Source organism: Salvelinus namaycush, chromosome 20 (genome assembly GCF_016432855.1).
Source record: "Salvelinus namaycush isolate Seneca chromosome 20, SaNama_1.0, whole genome shotgun sequence".
In the NCBI taxonomy this organism is placed as follows: domain Eukaryota; kingdom Metazoa; phylum Chordata; class Actinopteri; order Salmoniformes; family Salmonidae; genus Salvelinus; species Salvelinus namaycush.
In genome coordinates this window covers 13395411-13419574 of record NC_052326.1, presented here as the reverse complement: position 1 = coordinate 13419574, position 24164 = coordinate 13395411, and the positions used below count along the sequence as shown (strand labels likewise).

Here is a 24164-nt window from a genome sequence, read left to right as displayed (position 1 = left end):
CCAACAAGTGCTCTGCATATGTGGGAACTCCTTCAAGACTGTTGGAAAAGCATTCCTCATGAAGCTGGTTGAGAGAATGCCAAGAGTGTGCAAAGCTGTCATCAAGGCAAAGGGTTGCTACTTTGAAGAATCTAAAATGTAAAATATATTTTGATTTGTTTAACACTTCTTTGGTTACTACATGATTCCATGTGTTAATTCATAGTTTATGTCTTCACTATTATTCTACAATGACGAAAATAGTAAAAATAAAGAAAATTCCTTGAATGAGTAGGTGTGTCCAAACTTTTGACTGGTACTATATAATAAATTAGGGATGCACGATATATCAGTGAACATATCGGAATCGTACGATATTAGCTAAAAATGCCAACATCGGTATTAGCCCAATGTCTACTTTAAGGCCGATGTGAAAAAAACAATGTCAAAGTTGTGTGCATGCCTATATAACGTAGGTACATGATGTCATGATGCCACATAAAATTTGGAGCTGCACGTGCAACACACCATTCCTAACCTAGCCCACAGTTTCTGCTGTGTGGATCGAGCAGTCAACAAGTCGAGCAGTCATTTGAAAGAGTAAGAAAATTCCAGCGAGACAACTCAAAGGCAAAATACATTAACGCCAAGATAATGGAATTTATTGACCTTGATCTCACCCACGACAGCGTTCTTGACTGGTCGAGCACCGGTACACACTAACATTACTAAGTGCGTTATTGTTCAGATGTTGCACTACCGGAGTTACACAGTAATAACGTCACTGCTATCAGCTTCACGACATACTATGGAATGCCGTTTGGGTCTTTGCGTGTCAAACAAGATACACGTCAAACAACACTATGACAAGAACACTATTTGACGCGTTAAATACGTTTTTCATTTGACACGTCAAATAACACAGTTCTATTATAGAATGTTGTGTGTTCTGGATTTGCACGTGCAAGCCAAGCGCCAATACTGCTATCAGTAGCACGGCCAAGAACAATGTGTTTACAATCCCGCGTTGGTAATAAAGCATTATTTGTTCGAACACAACTTCTGGGGTAGCTAGCTAGCTTTAGCTTGGTACCCAGATACCACCAATACAACCAGCCTGAAAACAATGACAGTAGAAACTGCAGTCATTTTCACAATTCTTCGCAATGATTTAGGAATCCTTGTAAGTATTAGCTAGGTAGCCACTTGTTGTTCACCTATTGAAATTGAACTTCAGTTCATGAAAATAAATAGCTAGCCAGCTACTTAACCCTGTTGCCCAAATCTAACGTTATAAGCAGCAAGCTAGCTTCATCTGGCTAGTGAGGCTCGACCTGACCGGGTTATGTGTTGTGAAGCTATCCACAATAAGGATTAGGCACAATAGTGGAATTTGCGATTTGCCTTCAAAATAAAACTACCTCTTTAAAAGTGATGCAGAAGGCTACAATTGGTGGAATCATGCCATATTTAGACTAGATAATGTTAAACAAGGTTGGAATATGAAGCAATGAAATGGGGTATCAGTCTACTTGGTGACACCCGCAGAACACAACTGTGAAGAGTTTACACAAATATTAGCGTTGTAGCTCTTATCGCGGGACTGTGACTGTGTGAAATCACCTCCCCAGTCAGCATATTGTGTGTATTGACATTCATATCGCACTGTACAGCTTTACCTAAGAATTGGGGATCAATTAAATGGGGTAGCAGTCTATTAAATACACAATATTTTTTCCCAACGTCCTCATCAGAGTTATCAGACTCCAAAACATCCACGCAGTATTTTTTTTCCTCGGGAATAGTGTTCAATACACATAGGTTGACAATAAATGTGGCTCAATTCACAGTTGTTTCAGAGTCCTGCAATAAGAGCTACGATGCTAATGTTCTCTGGGTGTCACTGAGTAGACGGATATCCCATGTCATTGATACACAATCCATAGGTAAGGCTGTACAGTGAAGTAAGTATCCCCCAATGCAATTCTAAAGTATAATACATCCAGTGTGATTTCAACAGATTTTGGTCAAATGAACAAATTATTGTCTTTTGTTGATTTTATATAACATTCCAACTAGGGCTGGGCGATAAATTCAATATCAATAATTATCGAGGTAATTACTTCCCTCAATAACGATATAAAAACGTTTAGAATAATTTTCGATAATGTCAACATAGAATAATTAGGTACAGCAGACCATTTCACCTCTGACGCAGCAGGAACGTGCGGAGAAGTGACAATATGCACGTGGAGAGGTATACGCCCACTAAAAACCACTTAGCACCTCGAGTGATGAAGTAGCCACTACTAACCACGAAAAATGAGTGATGTAGGCGAAAACAGTGGCAGTGATAGCCATGGAGAAGGAGCAGCTTCCAACGAAGACATTATTGGTAAAAAGGGTTCAACTGTTTCAGTAATTTGGAAGTGGTTTGGCTTTTTGAAGTCCAACAAAGAGCAGAGCAATGTTCGGTGCAAATTGTGCTGTAGACGGGTGGCTACGAAGTCTGGTAATACTACAAACCCTTTTCCAACATCTGAAGCAAAATCACTCTTTGGAACATGCAGGAAGTTTGAGTTTGCGCCACGGTATTGATAAACGCTCCTCAAGCACCAGCCAATCTAGGGATGTTTGCCCGAAGCAGTCAACACTGACAGCGTTTATGCCCTACAAGCAAACACCGAAAAGACAAAGACATCACAAATGCTATTATGCATTGCATTGCTAAGGACATGCTACCAATTAGCACAATCGAAAAGGAAGGTTTCAAGAGGCTTATCAATGTAATTGACCCCAGGTACGTGCTCCCTGGCCGCAAACATGGAACAATTTTCCTTAAAGTATAATTTTATGTGTAGCTCACAATTTTAAAAAATGTAGCCTTTATTTAACTAGGCAACTAGTTAAGAAATTCTTATTTACAATGATGGCCTATCGGGGAACAGTGGGTTAACTGCCTTGTTCAGGGGCAGAATGACTGATTTTTTCCTTGTCAGCTCGGGGATTTGATCTAGCAACCTTTCGGTTACTGGCCCAATGCTCTAGGCTACCTGCCTAGTGGTTTGTTCAGGCATTAGACATTCTTGAGTCTGAAGCAGATATGCACCTTTTAAACATTATATGATGAATATTGTGATAATTATCATTATCAAATGAAAGAATATATAGATATTGTGATAATTTATTTGCCATATCGCCCAGCCCTAATTTCAAACTCGTTTAGCATGATCTATTAAATTATGGCATAATTCTACTATTTGTATTCATTTGCATCACTGTCAATGACATACTTTTATTTTGAAGGCTAACCGCAAAGTCCACTATTGTGGCTAATCCTTATTGTGGCAAGCTTCACATAGATGGGTCCGACCACAATTAATCAACTAAGAACTGTCTTATAAATTAGGGTTATTTTAGATGATGACACCTGGCTATATAGTTAGCTAGCTAACTATAGCTACTGAAACAGATTATGTTGTTTTGCTATGTTTTTGGGGAAGAACATTGTTTGCATCCATGAGCTAGCTAGCTTTTTTTTATGACCAGCACTGTAGGTGCGCGAGACAACTTTACCAGCATCATAGCATACGTATCAATGAATCGTTGTGACATATGAAATACGAGTGATAGTGTAATCAATGTGTAATAACTACGTAAAAAATTAATGAACGTGTTAAATTATTATGTGATGTGCAGTCATATTCAGGTCCTGATTGGTCAACAAGCTTATTTAAAAGATCAAATAGACCCAAAAGGCATTCCATAGAAATCCTGGTTGAGAATGAAACGACTGACCAATGAACAATGAAAGAGCACAGCAAGTAAGTGAAAGAAATAGGTTCTGATTGCGTTTACTGGTAATGGGGACATATGTAAATGCCAACAAAATAACTTTTTGGTCAGTTAAGAACAAAATCTTATTTACAATGACAGCCTACCCCGGCCAAACCCTGACGACGCTGGGCCAATTGTGCGCCGCCCTATTGGACTCCAAATCACGGCCGGGTGTGATACAGCCTGGATTCGAACCAGGGACTGTAGTGACGCCTCTTGCACTGAGATGCAGTGCCTTAGACCGCTGGGTCCATGTGTGTGTGTTAACTATTTAACTGTACTAGAATGCTTAAAAGGACGCTAAATTTTTAAATAAATCGATATTGTTTTTTTGGACAAGGAAAATATTAGATATCAGCCAAAAATGTCATATCGGTGCATCATATATATATATATATATATATATATATATATATATATATATATATATATATATATATATTTAAAGAATGTACCTATTATGGTGTGGTGCCTGGCCAGGTATACTATTCAGGCTACCTATATTTGTGTAATCCTAAAGTATTATGCTTTCTGCTGACATTCCAAATCGATTTTGATCAAGAACACGTTAAGATTAGAATGTCTATTTCAGATTCTGTAACATCCATAATGTTTGTTGTTGCTCTTTAAAGTAAGAATGGAAAATTCAATCTATTCAAAATCATATTTTTTGTGTTTAACCAAGCCTTTCCTTCGAAATGGCTATACCTATTTTGCCCACAGACTTTTGCTAATATGTTTAGTCTTCCCAAAAAGCTTGTCCATTTCATGTAACATTCATAACGCTTCTTATTTTCTTTATTTCTCGAACATGCCCATATTTAGAAGTCCGCTTTTTGAGTATACACTCCCTCCAAGAGGTACTATAGACACACATCAAAAGCTTCATTTCTATTTTGTTTGTCCATTCTGTGAAACATTAAAAAGTTGTGATTTTGCGTGCAAATGTAACGTCCATAAGGTGGGATTCATCCGCTCTCCATCCAAGGACCAAAACAAACAAGTCAGCTAAATATCCCCTCCAACACATAATTTAGTAAGTCTATTGACCAAACTGATAAACAAAAAAAAGCACCTGAGAAAATAAGCATCTCTCACTGAGTGGTTGGGGAATGGAGCCCCGCCCTGCTTACCACACTGAGAACAAAAACAAACTCCCTCCAAGGAGCCTGGGCAAATACAAGTCACACGCTCCAACCAACACAGACAAACAACAACAATGTCAGAGGATCTACTGGGAGACTGGGCTATCAAACAACAGCAGCTCTCACACAAACAAGGTTGAGGCTGTGTGTGTGTGTGTGTGTGTGTGTGTGTGTGTGTGTGTGTGTGTGTGTGTGTGTGTGTGTGTGTGTGTGTGTGTGTGTGTGTGTGTACATGTGTGTGAGATAAAGAAAAAGAGAAGCAGAGCGAGAGAAAGAGAGGCATGGAAAGAACAAGGCAACAGTAAACATGTCGTCCCCCACAAATGATGCAGCTTATAGAAAATGTGTTTCTCATGAGGATATGCATAAACACAGTGTACAAAGCATTATGAACACCTGCAAGTTCCATGATACAGACTGACTAGGTGAATCCAGGTTAAAGCTATGATCCCTTATTGATGTCACTTGTTAAATCCACTTCAAATCAGTGTAGATGAAGGGCAGGAGACAGGTTGGATTTTTAAGCCTTGAGACAATTGAGACATGGATTGTGTATGTGTGCCATTCAGAGGGTGAATGGGCAGGACAAAACATTTAAGTGCCTTTGAACGGGGTATGTTAGTAGGATCCAGGCGCACAAGATTGTGTCAAGAACTGCAACGCTGCTATTTTTTTAATGCTCAACAGTTTCACGTGTTTATCTAGAATGGTCCACCACCCAAAGGACATCCAGCCAACTTTTATTTTTACTGAAATAAAGGTTAACTAGGCAAGTCAGTTAAGAACACATTCTTATTTACAATGATGGCAGTTGTAAATGAGAACTTGTTCTTAACTGGCTTACCTGGCCGGGGTAGGCCATCATTGTAAATAAGAATTTGTTCATAACTGACTTTCCTAGTTAACCTTTATTTAGTTAACCTGACTTGCCTAGTTAACCTGGCCAAGATAAAGCAAAGCAGTGCGACAAAACAACAACACAGAGTTACACATGGGATAAACAAACGTTCAGTCAATAACACAATAGAAAAATCTGTATACAGTGTGTGCAAATGAAGTAAGGAGGCAAGGCAATAAATAGGCCATAGTGGCAAAGTAATTACAATTTAGCAATTTACACTGGAGTGATATGTGCAGATGAGGATGTGCAAGTAGAAACACTGGTTTGCAAAAGAGCAGAAAAACAAAAACAAATATGGGATGAGATAGGTAGTTGGTTGGATGGGCTATTTACAGATGGGCTGTGCACAGCTGCAGTGATCGGTAAGCTGCTCTGACAGCTGATGCTTAAAGTTGGTGAGGGAGATATGTCACCAACTTCAGTGATTTTTGCAATTCGTTCCACTCATTGGCAGCAGAGAACTGGAAGGAAAGGCGCCGAAATGAGGTGTTGGCTTTGGGGATGACCAGTGAAATATACCTGCCGGTGACCAGTGAGCTGAGATAAGGCGGAGCTTAACCTAGCAAAGACTTATAGATGACCTGGAGCCAGTGGGTTTGGCGACAAATATGTAGCGAGGACCAGCCAACGAGAGCATACAGGTCGCAGTGGTGGGTAGTATATGGGGCTTTGGTGACAAAACAGATGGCACTGTGATAGAATGCATCCAATTTGTTGAGTAGAGTGTTGAAGGCTAGTTCGTAAATGACATCGCCGAAGTCAAGGATCGGTAGGATAGTCAGTTTTACGAGGGTATGTTTGGAAGCATGAGTGAGAGACTTTGTTGCTAAATAGGAAGCCGATTCTAGATTACATTTTGGATTGGAGATGCTTGATATGAGTCTGGAAGGAGAGTTCACAGTCTAGCCAGACACCTAGATATTTACAGTTGTCCACATATTCTAAATCAGAACCGTCCAGATTAGTGATGCTAGTCGGACGGGCGGGTGCGGGCAGCGATCGGTTGAAGAGCATGCATTTCGTTTTACTAGCATTTAAGAGCAGTTGGAGGCCACGGAAGGAGTGTTGTATGCATTGAAGCTCGTTTGGAGGTGTGTTAACACAGTGTCCAAAGAAGGGCCAGATGTATACAGAATGGTATCGTCTGTGTAGAGATGGATCAAAGAATCACCACCAGCAAGAGCAACAACATTGATATATACAGAGAAAAGAGTCGGCCCGAGAATTGAACCCTTTGGCACCCCCATAGAGACTGCCAGAGGTCCGGACAACAGGCCCTCCGATTTGACACACTGAACTCTATCTCAGAAGTAGTTAGTGAACCAGGCGAGGCAGTCATTAGATAAACCAAGGCTGTTGAGTCTGCCGATAAGAATGCAGTGATTGACAGAGTCGAAAGCCTTGGCCAGGGCGATGAAGACGGCTACACAGTACTGTCTTTTATCGACGGCAGTTATGATATCGTTTAGGACCTTGAGCGTGGCTGAGGTGCACCTGTGACCAGCTCGGAAACCGGATTGCATAGAGGAGAAGGTACAGTGGGATTCGAAATGGTTGGTGATCTGTTTGTTCACTTGGCTTTCGAAGACTTTAGAAAGGAAGGGCAGGATGGATATAGGTCTGTAACAGTTTGGGTCTAGAGTGTCTCCCCCTTTGAAGAGGGGGATGGCCGTGGCCGCTTTCCAATCTTTAAGAATCTCAGACAATACGAAAGAGGTTGAACAGACTAGTAATAGGGGTTGCAACAATGGCGGCGGAGGTGTTAAGCATATCCCAGTGTAGGTCACCTAACAGTAAGAACTCTGACAATAGATGGGGGGCGATCAATTCAAATATGGTGTCCAGGGCACAACTGGGGGCCGAGGGGGGTCTATAACAAGCGGCAACAGTGAGGGACTTATTTCTGAAGAGATGGATTTTTAAAAGTAGAAGCTCGAACTGTTTGGGCATAGACCTGGATAGTATGACAGAACTCTGCAGGCTAACTCCACCCCTTTTAGCAGTTCTATCTTGACGGAAAGTTTTGTAATTGGGGATGGAAATTTCAGAATTTTTGGTGGCCTTCCTAAGCCAGGATTCAGACACGGCTAGGATATCAGGGTTGGTGGAGTATGCTAAAGCAGTGAATAAAGCAAACTTAGGGATGAGGCTTCTGATGTTAACATGCATCTAAACAATGTTTTTGTACTGATGGGAAATAAGTCTTCACAACTTTATTCCTCAATTTCACCTTTTATTGTAAAAGATAAATGCAAACATCATCCAAGCATCACACAGAACACATCCACAGCCAAACTCACTCCATAAACCAGTCTATATAACTTGTTGCACTGACAAAAAAACTAAACATAAGCTAGCAACCTAACAGCTAAACTTGTTTACAATGTACCACATCTCTGGTGAGCACAAGCGAAAAATGCAATATTGTTTAGAAAAGAGATGCGTATCAGCTAACCTAACAGCAGCTAAATTCTTTGATGGCAGTCATGTTTGTTTATGTTTGACAAGCGAAAACTCCCTAATCCCAGAATTCCATTCACTATAAGACGCAAATAAACAAAGTCAAAGACGGCTGCGCCCAAAGCCCGAAAAATTTGGCCACTTCTCAGCATATTACAAGTCTTCGATGTACTTGTTACAGTGTATACAAGAACAGGAGCACATGTCTTGACAAGTCGTTTACAGTTTTTGACAAGTCACAAAGCAAATAAAATGTTATCACCTCACAAATCATCACCCCAAATACAAGCCTAATGCATAGCCTAACAGTAGCACGAAAGCTAAACAGGGTGGCCCAATTTGGGTGAAACCATTTTAGGGGGGTTTGTTGGGTTCATTTCATTTGAGGGGGATTTCAAGTTCATGTGGGATAGAAATGGGGGAAGGTATCGTGGGGAGATATGACGCAGGAAATATTACTATGATGGGGGATTTATCAATAAATGGGGGGCAAACCCCTGGAAAGGGGGGTCTGTGCTGGCAACCCTGAGAAACGATAGTTACAATCTAAGTCAGTCGAGTAAACCATCCCTTCACCTCATATTTCTATAACATCTTTGGTCTGACAGACGTTTACATGACAACTAGAATGCATTGTATGATGTCAACAAACATGGCGCCACACATAGCTGCCATTTACACTACATGGCCAAAGGTATGTGGACACCTCAAATTAGTGGATTTGGCTATTTCAGCCAGAGCCGTTCCTGACAGGTGTATAAAATTGAGCACACAGCCATGTAATCTCCTTAGACAAACATTGGCAGTAGAATAGCCCGTACTGAAGAGCTCTGTGACTTTCAACGTGGCAGCGTGATAGGATGCCACCTTCCAACAAGTCAGGTGGTGACATTTCTGCCCTGGTCAACTGCAAATGCTGTTATTGTGACGTGGAAACGTCTAGGAGCAACAAAGGCTCAGCCACGAAGTGGTTAGCCAGACGAGCTCACAGAACAGGACCGGCGAGTGCTGAAGCTTGTAGCGCGTAAAAAATCGTCTGTCCTCAGTTGCAACACTCACTACCAAGTTCCAAACTGCCTCTGGAAGCAACATCAGCACAATAACTGTTTGTCGGGAGCTGCACAAAAGCCTAAGATCACCAAGCATTGGCGGGAGTAGTGTAAAGCTCGCCACCATTGGACTCTGGAGCAGTGGAAACACTTTCTCTGGAGTGATGAATCGCGATTCACCATCTGAACGTCCGACGGATGAATCTGCATAGTTCCATCTGTAAAGTTTGGAGGAGGAATAATGGTCTGGGGCTGATTTTCATGGTTCGGGCTTGGACCCTTACTTACAGTGAAGGGAAATCTTAATGCTACAGTATACAAGGACATTCTAGACGATTGAGGCTTTGATTCCAAATTGTGGCAACAGTTTGAGGAAGGCCCTTTCCTGTTTCAGCATGACAATGCCCACGAACACAAAGCAAGGTCTATACAGAAATGGTTTGTGGAGATCGGTGTGGAAGAACTTGACTGGCCTGCACAGATCCCTGACCTCAACCCCATCGAAAACTTTTAGGATGAATTGGAACGCTGACTGCAAGCCAGGCCTAGTCTCCTAACATCAGTGCCCGCCCTCTCTAATTATCTTGTGGCTGAATGGAAGCAAGTCCCAGCAGCAATGTTCCAACATCTAGTGGAAAGCCTTCCCAGAAGAGCGGAAGCTGGTATAGCAGCAAAGGGGGACCAACTCCATATTAATGCCCATGATTTTCGAATGAGATGTTCGATGAATAGGTGTCCCAATACTAAGCCAAGTAGTGTTGCTTAGCATTAACTCATCGTAATCAGTACAACCATCCAAAAACGTGAATAAAACAGTAAATACATTATGCTCCATACATACAGTAGAAACGACAATATACAGAAACTATAATGATAACGTAATAAGGCACTTACTTTGATAGGAACGCACACATGTCCAAAGATTTAATTAGCTTAAGGAAAACAAAAATGAAGGCAATGCGGGCGTCAGCCGGAAAATGTGCCAGCAGGAAAAAGTTTGCGCAGGTTCTGTTCTGAACGGAGATGTGCAAATGTCTGCATTCTTGATCTGGGGAAACACTAGGGAAGTGCTTGGGCTCTCGTTGTAGACGGCTCAGTAAAGCCTCAAACGTAAATTGTCTGCAACAGTGAAATGGGCTACTGCTATGTGAATTAATGAGGAGGCGGAACACACCTCAATTCAAACTGCTGTTAGAAAATAAAACTTGTTATACAATCATTTGAAATTGACAAGTTGAAAGAGCCTATAGATCATTTGCAGGGCAGCATGCCTTGTTTTGAGGGGAGTGCAGGTTAACTGTCCTGTTGCGTAACAATCACACTTTGGAACAGTGAGTGCATTCTGACATCAGCCACATAAACAAAAAAACACACGCTGGGGCGACCGTGAGAGATATTTGGAACTCACACGTGAAAAGGTTAAGGTGCTCTTATTGTTTTGTACACTCAGTGTACAAAAATGTCACGACTGTAGCTCAAACGGGACAGGAGATATGCTTGTTCAAAGTTTGGTGTCTGAGATATCACGTGACAAACACATTTCAGTTGATTACTGTAGCGCCCCCTAGGGGCAATCAATGTAATTTTGTAAATGCCGGAACTCTATGGTAAGATGCATCATTCACCCAAGTTCCTTCAAAATTGAGCCAGTGGTGTCTGAAATATTGTGTGTGACTAACATACTGACGGAGACAGATCCATAGTGCCTCCTCAATTTCAACACACCCCTTGCACAGTGTTCACATTTTGCTACCCTAAAATGTAATCTAAAAAGGAATTAAATAAGATTTTGTTCCTATTGATCTACACAACCTACTCCTCATTTTCAAAGTGAAGGCAATACAAAAAAAAATCTAAATGACTAAGAAATACAAAATGAGAATCTATTGATTGCATATGTTTTCACACCCCTGAGATAATACTTGGTGTAAGCACCTTTGGCAGCCATTACAGCTGTGGATAATTTTGAATAAGATTCTACCAACCTTGCACAACTGTTAGGGAAACATACAGTAAGCTCCAAAAGTATTGGGACAGTGTTTTGTTGTTTTGGCTCTGTACTCCAGCACTTTGGATTTGAACTGATACATTTTTTATCCATATCGGGTGAACCATTTAGAAACTATAGCACTTTTGTTTACATAGTTCCCCGATTTTAGTGGACCAAAAGTATTGGGGCAAATTCACATATGTCTATTAATCTTTTACTGCAGTGGGCTACATCAGGGCCACACAGTGATTCTTGGTAGTCTTATACAAATCTACTTTGAAACAGAAGTATACACCTCACACACATGGTTATGAGCTCAAAAAAAGAAGACACCTGTACCATGTCAGATATAGAGTTTAAATGTATTGAATTTTGAGTTTGCATCCCAATATTACACTTTATATACATCAGATACGACTGAAATATAACAACACAATTTGTCATCGAAACACCAGATTATATACAAAAAAAAAAAAAGTTTATTTTTTTTATAACATTCCACCAATGAGGCCACTAGGTCATTTGACTGCAGGAAAGGGCTAGAGTAGTCAAAAGTTTAGTATATGGTCCCATATTCCTAGCACGCAATGATTACATTAAGCTTGTGACTCTACAAACATGTTGGCTGCATTTGCACAAATATCATCCCCCAAAGACATGCTAACTTCTCACCATTACAATGGTTAGCATTTTTGGGAGCGTATGATATTTGTGCGTCTGTAATTTTGACAAAAATAATGGACATACTCTAAGAGAGTTGTGCAAAGTAGAATTGTATTCAAAAGCTGTATTCACAGCTGTAATGGCTGCCAAAGGTGCTTCCAATAAGTTTTAACTCTGGGGTGTGAAGACATACATAATCAAGACAATTTCATTGTTTTATTGTGTATTAATTTTGAGTTTTCCTTTTTCTTTTTACTTTCTTTCACTTAATGTGAAGGCAGCAAAATTTGAAGACACTGTTAAGGGTGTGTAGACTTTCACTAGGCACTGTAATTCCCCCATTTTCAGGTCATCTGAGTCATTGAGGTAAGGCAAGTCACCATCAGCATCTATTCATCTACTATGGTGTTTGGACAAACCACATCAGTATGATTTCATTTAGGTAAAGCCTTTCCTTTCAATATGCAATATCGTATGCTTCAACTCAATATTCAAGGGACTCTGAAAATAGAAGTCATGAATCTAGGTTAACACAGCCATTATCTACAAAGGTACTGTGTCCTCATGAGAGACTCTAAATCCTCAAGGCCTTCCACAATCACCAGCCTTGAGCACCACGCTTATATTTCAGCCTACTATAATAAGCCTAGTGAAGAGTGAGCTGTAAACCATCCATATAGTTATTCTTTGGATAACTCTTCTCAAGGAGGGAGAACTTCTATTTGAACCATTTAATCAAACTAGTAGCCTAGATGTTGACTTGTCTGTCAATCAAATCAAATCACTTTTGGTGTAACACCTGTCACTTTCCATGATGTAGCTTACCCTCTCAGACTATTGTCAAATATACGACTAATAATGAGACAATTTACGTTTTTACAGTACTTCCCAAATAGTCCACCCAGGTACATTGTACCACTCACGGATGTAGGACAAATAATGATCCTGCTCTACTGTCTTCTACTGGTACCTTAAATGAGGCAGAGTAGTTGTAACAGTAACTTTCAGACTTTCATCTATGTTCTGTGCTCATCAAAGTAGCTGATCCTCTCCTAGAGAACGAGAGCAGTACATCTCTGAGAATTACAGCTGCCCTATTACCACCCAGCTGGTAAATACATATCAAATAAACAAGCAACAACCACTCAATTAAGAGCAGCCTTTTTAAAAATCAGGGTTCTAAAACATGTATGTACTAACATCTAATACAGAAGAAGACTAGAGCAAAAGGGGACATTCAACTTCAAAGTTAAGTTACATCAGTTTAATTTACTTAGAATATTTAAATTGGCATCATTTCGCTAAATCATTCAAAACATGCTCCGATAAGGTAATTAATATGCACCTCTAATTAAAAGGTGTTTTAATCGTGAACATAGGACAGGGAAATGTGGGAATAGTGTTGTTCCATCTCAAAGTAGTAGTTCAAATGAAACGGATCATTTTCTTGAAAGGAGAGAGAGAGAGAGGAAAGGAACAACATTGTTTAATTCAAAGGCAGAGAGAAAGAGTGCATTAACAACCTGTCAACAAAATTTGCATTGCTGCTCTCCACGTCTGCAAATGCTCTCCCCTGTCTCTCCTCAAGCCCACAGTGCTGCCGGCTCAGATCTGAGTACTGTGATGGCTTATCACATCGTGAGCGGCAGGGCTAAGCTGGAGCGATGCGCCCAAAAACATGATCAAAGCACAGCAACTTTCCGCCCAGCACTGATGATGGAAGAGCAGGCCCTGCCATGTTATGTTTCTTGTCAGGGTTGGGCTGCCAACTGAGAACACACCAAAGACGCCAAGGCTGGGACTGGCTGGCTGACTCCCTTAGCAGTGCTCTGCTCCCTTGGCCGTAATGCACATGTTGTGAAATACTATAGCTGATTTAAACTAGTGTTGCTGGTGTTCTAAAGGAGGCATTACTGCTTATGTTTCGGTGTTTGGTGCTAATTCTCATTGTCGAGCAGCACACTGCACAGGCAGATCCCAGATTAGTGGAAGCATCAGTATGATGAGAAGGACTGTGGTCCAATAGGCAAATACCTTAAGGTCAGGCACACGAGGCAAAAATTACATTTTGGGGGGGGGGGGGGGGGGGGGGGGGGTATTTTGGTCCATTAATATTAGTATTTTCAAAAGGTCAAAATAAAAAAGTTGAACAGTTTGTGAAAATTTATATTTTCATTAGTTTATCATACTACCATCATCAAAATGTCATGAATTGTAACCACCACTTTTAAATTGACATACATCCATAATGTCAAAGTTTACTACATTGAATCACACATAATTTAAAAGAACATTTCATAAAGAATGTTACAAACTGAACTATATGTAGTAACTTACTTTGAAGATGGTGATTGGGTCTAAATAGGTGTTTGGTGTTCGGTAGTCTAAATTCAGTGTCCTTGTCTTTAAACTGCCATTCCCCTAAAGTCAAATTCTTCCCACACAGCAACACATTTTTCTCAGCCACAGAAGCTGATAATCTGTGTGTGATTATCCTTAGACGTATTCTCCAGATTTATACATAGGGAATTGTTTATATGTTGTCAAATTTGTATTTTAGATGACATGTTCTTAAAAATGTTCTGCCAAAAATGCTTTTTACTTACCTTTCTTTAGTATTTTACAGATGGAAAGATGAAAAAGTATGAATCCACAATCGGCTATGTGTAAATCCAGTCATGGAGTATTTTAACAAAATGAAAGAAAAATATTTAGGCACACTTCATCCAGTGTCCAGCAAAATGGACTACCGTGATATGCAAATATGAGCATATTTAATGATATCACAAAATGTGCATAATTTAATACAATATTTCAGTGGGGGGAAAGTATTATATTTGTGTTCACATTCAACTGGTACAAATTGATTGTGATATGATTAAGGGGAAAATAACAAACATATTAGGGTGTGGTGCCTGGACCTTAAAGGAAAAATCCACCCAAAACCACTCATTCCTATAATTTACAATCTTATATAATACTAACATGTGAGGACAATATTTTTGTGAACAAATGTTTCATTTTGTCATTATAATAAGGTTGTTAGCAACACGTGAAAATCGTTGTGGAAATCTGTTGCAGCTCAAGTCAACTACAAAATGGGCTGGCTGGCTAGCAAACGTAGCTAAACACAATAATACCAAAGTAAATATCAGCATGTGAAGTAGCTAGTTAGCTAGAAAATCTCCTAAACAAACTGCAATCAATTATCAATTTCGGAGTCTACAATCTCACCATATTCAAACTGCAGATATACGTGCCTCACAGAGTGGAGTCTGACATTCGCAATCGACCATGCAACGTACTCTGGACTGAAGAGGCAAACAAATAGGATAAATATGTTAGACCCTCTGTTAAGTTACACATTTCTCGTGGTAGGAATATGATCAATGGCTCATTTGAGAGAAGACAACCGCCTGTATTGAAATCTGACATGTATGATAGACATTTACACAATCTAAAAGTCAGATTCCTATTAACTTCCAGTGTAGTGAGAGTGGCTTTATCGCAACGCTACATCAGAACTGCCTAATTTCTGCCTGCTTGAAAAGCAATAGCTCAGATACACATGAAAACGTGAAATGACCCAGGGATTCGATAGAACATTCCTCAGAGATGCACAAAAACAATATTACATTCAAATTGGGTGAATCTTTACTTTAAAAGGCAAGAGACCTCGTACACAAATGTAGAAACACACACACACAGGCCAGCTGAGAGAAACAGGTGTAGAGGTCTCGCCTGGAAGCTGAACACAGATTGTAGCATATGGCTGGGCCTCTGATGTCTGCCTAAAACTGTTTGCTGCGAAACACCCAAAAGGGAGCGTGGGTAACTCTAAGCTATGCTGGACATATTCTACTGGGGAAATTCTGCTAAGAAATGCAGAATTTCAGTAAATAGTGCAGTATTCTAAAAAAAATGTCAGGAAAAAATGTACTTGTGTAACCAAGGTAATAATAGGAGTACAGTGCACTCGGAAAGTATTCAGACCCCTTGACTTTTTCCACATTTTGTTACGTTACAACCTTATTCTAAAATGGATTAAAATCGTTTTTTCCCCTCACCAATATACACACACAATACCCCATAATGACAAAGCAAAACATTTTTTTTTAAATGCTTGCAAATTTATATAAAAAAATTATGAAATATCACATTTACATAAGTATTCAGACCCTTTACTCAGTACTTTGTTGAAGCACCTTTGTCAGCGATTTCAGCCTTCTTGGGTATGAGGCTACAAGCTTGGCACTCCTGTATTTCAGGAGTTACTCCCATTCTCTACAGATCCTCTCAAGCTGTAGGTGTAACAGTTTAGCTTCCGTCCCTCTCCTCACCCCTACCTGGGCTCGAACCAGGGACCCTCTGCACACATCGACAACAGCCACCCTCGAAGCATCGTTGCCCATCACTCCACAAAAGCTGCGGCCCTTGCAGAGCAAGAGGAACAACTACTTCAAGGTCTCAGAGCGAGTGATGTCACCGATTGAAACGCTGTTGCGCGCACCCCGCTAACTAGCTAGCCATTTCACATCGGTTACATAGGGATGGTGCCTGCTTTCCTCCTTATGTGACACTTGGCATTCAGGCCAGAGTTCAATCTTGGTTTCATCAGATCAGAGAATCTTGTTTCTCATGGTCTGAGAGTCCTTTAGGTGCCTTTTGGCAAACTCCAAGCGGCCTGTCATGTGCATTTTACTGAGGAGTGGCTTCCACAAAATGTGGAAAGGTGTCTGAATACTTTCCGAATGCACTGTATATCGTCCTTGAAAAACACAGAGACAAAGGCCATAAGTATTGAGTCACTGAGGAGAGCAGAAAGAAGGGACCAAGGCCACCCCTCAACAGGGACACCAGGCATAGGAAAACTTTGGCCAACCTGTAGGAGTGTCTGTAGTCATATTCCCAGCCAAGAAGGTGCTGCTCAATACAGTGATTCCACTGCATGCATATGTGATGTGAAATACTTGACATCGGCTATATGTGCATATCACGACATGTGACCACTACAACCTGCTTGTGAGACACACAGGTGAGTAGTATAGTGAAACAGACAATTACTGAAATATCTAGATCAAGACTCCACAACATTCTGGATCATAGCAGGCATCCTTTGGTGTTTTCAAATGTCACATTCATAGAAAGTCTCACCACTAGGAACAGTGTTGTGTGGGATCCCTCCCTTTACCCATGCGGCTCCTGCCCGTGGAACCCCGGATCAGGGAGAAACCCACCCATGGGTCTGATCCCCCCCCTCAGATCGGAGTCCTAATCCAATCAGCCCAGCTCTGCAGCCTATGGGTCAGACATGGAAGATGATATGCTGGCCTGAGTTCTGACCTGGGGGGTCAGAACTCTCTATATATATATATATATATATATATATATATATATATATATATATATATATATATATATATATATATATATATATATATATATATATATATATATATATATATATATATATATATATATATATATATATATATATATATATATATATATATATATATATATACACACACACACACCACAAGAGATTGGAACCATGCCAATTGTGACCCGTTTATTTAAAAGGAAAAACTGCTGCAATCCTTTCAATCTCCAAAATACATCTCACATCTCAGATGCCCTTGAGGTTTGACTAGTCAGCTCTATGGCAAAAAAGAATGTGTGAGAAAAATGTATGGAAGATGTACATATTTGAATATGAGAGGTGTTTAGATTTGCACAAGCATTTGCTTTCTTTATGAGTAGATTGAGTGAAACATTACTTTCAGGCATAGTCACTACGCTCTACACTCCTACACACATGCAAAGTTTTCACATCTCAATGCAAACCAACAGTACTACAGAGAGTGTAGTTTGCAGCCGTAGACACATTGAAATGGCACAATTGTCTACTGCCCTTTCATTATTACTCTTCCATTCTAGTATATAAGTGAACTGATTTGATCTCCTTTCAATGGATTATTGATGATAAGCAGGTGAAACTAAAGTAATTAGGTCTCAGGTGGACATCCACCAAAACAAAATAACAGAAAAACCTGTATGATGTACAGTATAACATGAAATATACATAAATACTAAAGTGTAGACAAACAAAACTGGCAACTGGTAACAAAATAGGCGCTAATGATTTCCCCAAAAAAATCATTGCACTGAAAAAAAGGTGTGAAAATAATCAAATGTCCATTAGAAAACTGTACAACAAAAAAGAATGTACTAACTTTTTATCATGCAACAATAATTCATTCATTATGTATAGTTAATTGATAGAAATTGCACACTTCCTTTCTTCCCCCTGTTGCCAGTGACATTATGTCACCCTCCCTTTTTTATGGACAGATGACAGAGGAAGACAGTAATTAATGGTTGAATTAGTTAATGGCCGTCCTGAGCGTGTGCAGTCTCCATGGAAACAGAGGAGCTGCTCGGATCTCACCTGAAGCCGTCCACTCCCTGACCAATGGCCTGGCAGCCTGGCATGGAGAGCACAGTGTGCCAGGGACACGGCGCAGAGAGACAACAGCTGCCTGGGCACCCCACAGGGAGTGGGACAACACTAACCTTTACGCTGCAAATATTGTCCTGCTTTCCTTTGTTACCCATTCCATTAGAACGCAATAGCACACTAATAAATACTGTAGGTATACTAGTCACACTTGTGCTGCTTACAATCCTACTATTAATTCCCTCATCCTTTCCTGTCCATGTACGACCAATTTTAATGTAAACATATGTGAGTCACATGACAAACTCATGATGTGAATGTTCCGACAGTGAGGTGATGATATTTAAATACACAGGGAAAGTTATCCAAAAGTGGTACCACTTTACATTACAGTAACTCTGTATAAAACAATAATGACAGGGCAAATACACTAATACCCTAACACCAGCCCTAATCTGGAAACTCTATGTTGTGTGAAAGCTCATTCCCACCAGAATAACTTTTCTTATCATTGAGCTGCTAGCGAGGGCACAGTCAGTTTACAGGCCTTCCGTACCCAGCACTGGGTATTTCAGCGTGTGTTCACAAAATACTGAGCAGTCAGATGAAAGAGCAAGCCCGGCCACTCTGGGATGGGAGTCCTCCTCAGACTGAATACATGAGTGACTGATTACTTTCTCACCAATTTAGCCTCAATTCTCATTATACACAGAGGACCCAAAACACAAGCCTGTGTATGCACTAAAAAGGCCAAACTGAAAATAAGGACTTTTGAAAATAACACAGAAGTACATTACAGATTGGACAGGAATTCAAGGAGGCTAAGTAATAAAACTGCATATGACTACCCTGTGTTGATTTGAATACTTTTTTCAGACTGAATATTTTCAGTTGCAATAGGGGGCAGGGAAAGCACTGTAGTTGTATCTGGCATAAAGCATTCTGAGAGGACACTGTTAGTGTGTTCCTGTCGTACAGGAGAAGAAAGGCTGGGGCTCTCTGGACACTGGCTGTATAAAACACCAGAGCTGGAAAGTATCAAAGAAAGTTCACCCTGTGCTTTTTAAACCTGGGTCAGCATTTGCGAAGGTCCATTTCTGCATAAGTGAGCACACAAACCCCAGTGCCTGTTCAAATAGTCTGCAGCTCTCTCTCAGGCAGCTCATGACAACAGCCCAGCAGCAGCATTGTTTGATCTTCAATGTTTTCCTTAATCTGGGTTGTCAAGGTTCGCTTGTTCAAGGCTGTTTACTTTACTTCTCCTACAAAAAGTGTTTTTTCCCCTCAGACAATGACTAATCCAAAGAGCAAGAAAGAGGGAGCTCTGCCAATGATAGATGTTAAAGCTGCGGTTGCCTTTAATTTTTTGATGGTTTTAGCTCCAATAGCGCACCAGCTGCTGGTTTGGTTTGGGCCCTTATTGTGAGGAAAATTTATATCTAACTGCTGTGTGCTTGTTATGTTCCATCCTATCTTAGGGAAACAATCATGGTCTATATACATACAAAATTATTAAAATATGATATACACCCTGTGTGCAAGTTACAGTGTGTAGTTAATTTATTTGTAATAATGATGATTTAATATAGTTCAAGATGTAAATAATAGAACAGAAAATAAAGGGAATAACTGAACACACTTGCCATTATCAAGTGCAACCAAAATATGTTTTAATTAATCTGTTAGTTCCACACTTAGCATTACCTTATAAAAACTTGAACACTACCGTTTGATATGGTCTTTGCTGTACAGCACCACTACAATAACAAACATGTCATTTATCAAAGTTCAATGTTCTACTTTCACCGTGGAATATATTCCTGCAAAGAAATATAAATATAATCTACTACAACCCAATCAAAAAAGTTATGTAAAACTTTCATCCTCCAACAGCTAAGCACTAACAACTCAAAGTGGGATGTAATTGTAGCAAATAAGAAAAGTCGACAAAAGATGTCCCCTGTATATGGATATGCTTAAAGTATAAAAAGAGTATTCAATACCATTGCAGTGCACTATACCACAATTATGTTATTACACTATAAGAGAGTGGTATTGTCTATGCAAGTGTTACAGTAACTATCAAATCGTGATATACATTAGGTTATGTCAACGTACATAATTGAACTATCAAAAATTGTGCTTCCTACTGTAACCATAAGAAATTATAATGTGTCAAAATCTATGAAATTACGCGATTTGAATCGTCAGAGTCACAGCTATACAGTGAGTGTGGTCCGTCCTGCAGTTTGTGGAAGGTAGCACGTGGGGAAAAGTCCCTTATCCCTGATTTTGGTCCAAAGAAATCACGGCACTCAAACTTCCTCTCTACATTCAGAAAGCTCATGTTGAGTTAAAGTGTAAACACTTAGTTTACCAAGAGCATGGTTTCACAAACTATAACTTGCACTTCTTACATGCTCTTGAGAATGTTAAAATAACATTTACCCGGGGTCACAAACATGAGAAAATAAGAGAGCAACAACTACCGACCAAACTTCTAGAAAAGTAGAAGATGCGGTATCTCTTCCTCGAATACTATCACTGAGCATTTCAAAAGGTATACGCTGCTTACAGCGATAAAACAAGACATCGAGCAGTATTTCAGCTCTCATGCAATATTATTTGTGTTGTTTATTTGTTTATTTCGCCATAGAAACAATACAAAAAAAACAGTGGCAAACAAAGACAAACTCCATGTGAGCGAGCTGATATAGTAGAGGCAATGAGTAACGAGAGAACATTATAATATGATCAACTTACCGGAATCGACAATGGTAGATGAACGCAGTAGACAATTCTGTGCTAGAGATAATGAACTGTACACGCGATCTTGTGTACCAAGAAAGCATGCAACAACCACACTGTAAATACTAACAATATTACTCCGCTTGGGGGGACTAACTTTAACTACGAGAAGATATCTCTGCTGCATTCACGGAGAGCGCCGTTACAGGGAGAATAATCTAGAGTTTCACAACACCTTCTGTCTCAAATACGAGAGCGAGCTCCTTCTGTTATTACAATTTAATGCGCTATTAAAGAAAACGGAATCGCGGATTTGGATGTTGTTATTTTCTGATGTTCCAAGTCCGTGACGTCATATCCACCTGCTGGGTAAACAATATTCATTGCAGATCTTCACAGAATTTGAACAGAACTGAAGTCACATTCGTTGCCAGTTACACAGAAACCAAGTCCAATAATGCAATTTTGCTGGGAGATTATGCATTAGCTTTAGCTGAAAGGGTCGACACAAGCGGATTGTCATAAAGTAAAAATGTCTAGTTGTAAACTATCATTACAATTGAAGCAGAAAAAGCTTTCTTTTCTTTTTTCTGCACTTTGTCCAATGAAAGGAGGGAGATCGAGGGGTGAAAGTTCGACAGAGGGACAAACTTTAATGAATGCAAGCAAACGTACAAGTATCCTATGTCTCGGCCTCAACTTTGTTGGAAACTATGTTGTAGTGGCAGACGTCTTCACCTATCTTATAAAGTGCATTATTAGTTACTTCCTCAAAATAACTGGTATAAGCCTATGAAAACGGACTTTTCCCTGTTCCAGCCCTCTTTACTGTCACTGAAGGTGTTAAGACATTATGGCAGTAATTAAAAGTCTGTCATTTGCCCTCTACAGAAAATAATTATCACAGGTCGGTCCAATAGTCCAGTTAACACTCGTTGAAAAGCAACATTAATTTAACCTCAAGAGAAAATATTTTAAGTCTCTTTGTCCTTGATCAAGGTCTGAAAAGCACAGTTCATTTCATTACAAACGACAGTAAATTTATCATGGCTGCATCTAAAAGGCACAGCATGGCTGATGGGTTTTCTTGAAAAGTCTGTTTCTTTGGTATAGAGCGCCACCCTCTGACAGCAGTTGAAGCCGGTACCATCGTATTGCTCCTATGATAAAACAGTAAACACTTTGACTATTAATGAACGTGATAATTACTTTAATAATCAAATGTGTAAATTGTAACAGTCACACAATTACTCCATCATATGTAAATTATGAAACATTTAGACATGCCTTCAACCTGTACAGCTCTCTGCAGCTGAAAATGAAAAGGCCTACATTAAGCCGAAAATCAAATGTTAGTTGAATAATCCTGAAAAAACACAAAGCCATATAGTAAAGAGTACTGATGACATATTAGAGGTTCATTGTTAGCACGGTTGCAGACATCTGGTGATGGTGGATGGTGGGGGCCACTGTTCCATATTCTACTCGTAAAGAAGTTGAGGAGAAACAAGCAGCCCCAAGGCGTGGGAGAGACACATCAATCACGGTATGGCCCTTAGCGTGACCAGACCACGGTGTTGTGTTTAATGGTCCTCTGCTCTGCTCTCACACAGCCACAGAAACATGCAGGTGTGGGATTTGTGTTTAGTCCAGGTGAAGTCCAAACCATGCAGTCAGTCACAAGGTGTTAAATTAGATAGAAAATGTTGTCAATTCAATAAAACGTGCAGCCGTTCCAGACAATGCAGAAAACATACAACAAAAGACAATATTAGTTGTAACAAATGTACAGTACTTTACACCCAAAACACAAACAAAAGGAATACAGAGAAGAATATCTATGGATACCCCTAAACACCGGGGAATAGGGAAATGATCTACATTAACCATTCCAACATAGGATATTAAAAATAAAATGAAATAAAAAAATACATATTTTGCACTGGAAATAAACATGTATTGTTCCTGAAAACAAAACCTGCCTGATCAATCAGACAATGTTTGCAGTGAAATGAATCAAGTTTTTACATTGATTATAAGATGCACTCTCCTGGAACAGGAATTATGTATATATATATATATATTTATTTTGCATAGTTTTCCACACTTTGAGCATGTCCACAGTTTGATGTACATTATAGGATTGTAATGCATACATTTATAGTAACAATGGCACCCCTCTCTCTTTGCAACATCAAAGCAGTAATCACACAATGCAAACAAAAAAGATAATTCTCTAGGCAAACTTCTAATTGGTGAAAATTAATTCAAAATGTTTATCCATAATAAGACAATACAACACACAATTACAAAGTCAGCCAATAGTCGGCTAAATGTATCTGTATATGGGGCAAATTAAGCTCAACGGTGTCTAACACACAAGTGTTTTGTCTGAATTGTTTTGACATATTGTTGGTTTGATGTTACCAATGTGCTGTGGATTAGGCCTTGACTTGATAGAGTGCTGCTTTAAAACAAATTAATTGAGGATTACTATCAGTTATGTAACACCCTCTCCAAATGCACTCATGCACACAACAAAGTAATTAGCTTTCTGTTAATTAGGTAATTAAGCAAATGAAAAGAATCTACTCTCGATTTCCAAAGGGTTGGCTTTCATATGTTCTCCCCTGCTGCTGAGGGCATTAAGAGCAACAGAGGAACATTAGATGACTACCATTCTACATGTAATGAAAGGAAGCCACTTCTGGACAGGGTTCACAGATAATGACTTCTGAGGACATTTCACCCATCTGTGTCTACTCTATTTGTCAGCAAGGGACACAAAGCCTGGAAATAGACATGCATCTACATTTCACAACAAGCATCCTATGGGGATCATATTCATGTTTTACTTGTTCTTTAATGCTAAGTTTGATCAAACAATTGATTGATGTCGGTAGACAAAGGAAAATTACATTAGTTTGCAAAT

At 39.7% G+C, this 24164-nt stretch overlaps 1 protein-coding gene across 6 annotated transcripts in view; it reads right to left on the bottom strand.

Annotated features, from left to right (window-relative positions):
• Window positions 1–21551, bottom strand: part of LOC120065057 (forkhead box protein P1-B) — a 210141-nt gene extending 188590 nt beyond the window's left edge. For 2 of the 6 annotated variants that reach the window (XM_039015729.1, XM_039015728.1), the window contains exon 1: window positions 21248–21547. The gene's annotated coding sequence lies outside the window, so the exon portion shown is untranslated. Of the gene's footprint in view, window positions 1–21247 lie in introns of all 6 variants that reach the window. The other 4 variants (XM_039015725.1, XM_039015731.1, XM_039015733.1 and 1 more) reach the window with 3 other exon arrangements.
• Between the last annotated feature and the right edge of the window lie 2613 nt (window positions 21552–24164).